The following is a 1,261-nucleotide window of genomic DNA, read 5'->3' as shown; positions in this document are numbered from 1 at the left end:
TGTATGAATATCAAGAGCTCAGATGGAAACCCAGTTCTAAGCAAAGAAGGGAAAGCAGAAAGGTGGAAGGAGTATATAGAGGGTCTATACAAGGGCGATGTACTTGAAGACAATATTATGGAAATGGAAGAGGATGTAGATGAAGATGAAATGGGAGATATGATACTGCGTGAAGAGTTTGACAGTGCACTGAAAGACCTGAGTCGAAACAAGGCCCCCGGAGTAGATAACATTCCATTGGAACTACTGACGGCCTTGGGAGAGCCAGTCCCGACAAAACTCTACCATCTGGTGAGCAAGATGTATGAAACAGGCGAAATACCCTCAGACTTCAAGAAGAATATAATAATTCCAATCCCAAAGAAAGCAGGTGTTGACAGATGTGAAAATTACCGAACTATCAGCTTAATAAGTCACAGCTGCAAAATACTAACACGAATTCTTTACAGACGAATGGAAAAACTAGTAGAAGCCAACCTCGGGGAAGATCAGTTTGGATTCCGTAGAAACACTGGAACACGTGAGGCAATACTGACCTTACGACTTATCTTAGAAGAAAGATTAAGGAAAGGCAAACCTACATTTCTAGCATTTGTAGACTTAGAGAAAGCTTTTGACAATGTTGACTGGAATACTCTCTTTCAAATTCTAAAGGTGGCAGGGGTAAAATACAGGGAGCGAAAGGCTATTTACAATTTGTACAGAAACCAGATGGCAGTTATAAGAGTCGAGGGGCATGAAAGGGAAGCAGTGGTTGGGAAGGGAGTGAGACATGGTTGTAGCCTCTCCCCGATGTTATTCAATCTGTATATTGAGCAAGCAGTAAAGAAAACAAAAGAAAAATTCGGAGCAGGTATTAAAATTCATGGAGAAGAAATAAAAACTTTGAGGTTCGCCGATGACATTGTAATTCTGTCAGAGAAAGCAAAGTACTTGGAAGAGCAGTTGAATGGAATGGACATGTCTTGAAAGGAGGATATAAGATGAACATCAACAAAAGCAAAACAAGGATAATGGAATGTAGTCTAATTAAGTCGGGTGATATTGAGGGAATTAGATTAGGAAATGAGACACTTAAAGTAGTAAAGGAGTTTTGCTATTTGGGGAGCAAAATAACTGATGATGGTCGAAGTAGAGAGGATATAAAATGTAGACTGGCAATGACAAGGAAATCGTTTCTGAAGAAGAGAAATTTGTTAACACCGAGTATAGATTTAAGCGTCAGGAAGTCATTTCTGAAAGTATTTGTATGGAGTGTAGC

This window comes from Schistocerca serialis, chromosome 12 (assembly GCF_023864345.2).
Source record: "Schistocerca serialis cubense isolate TAMUIC-IGC-003099 chromosome 12, iqSchSeri2.2, whole genome shotgun sequence".
NCBI lineage: Eukaryota > Metazoa > Arthropoda > Insecta > Orthoptera > Acrididae > Schistocerca > Schistocerca serialis.
The sequence above is the reverse complement of the archived record's forward strand: the minus strand, read 5'-3'. Positions refer to the sequence as shown.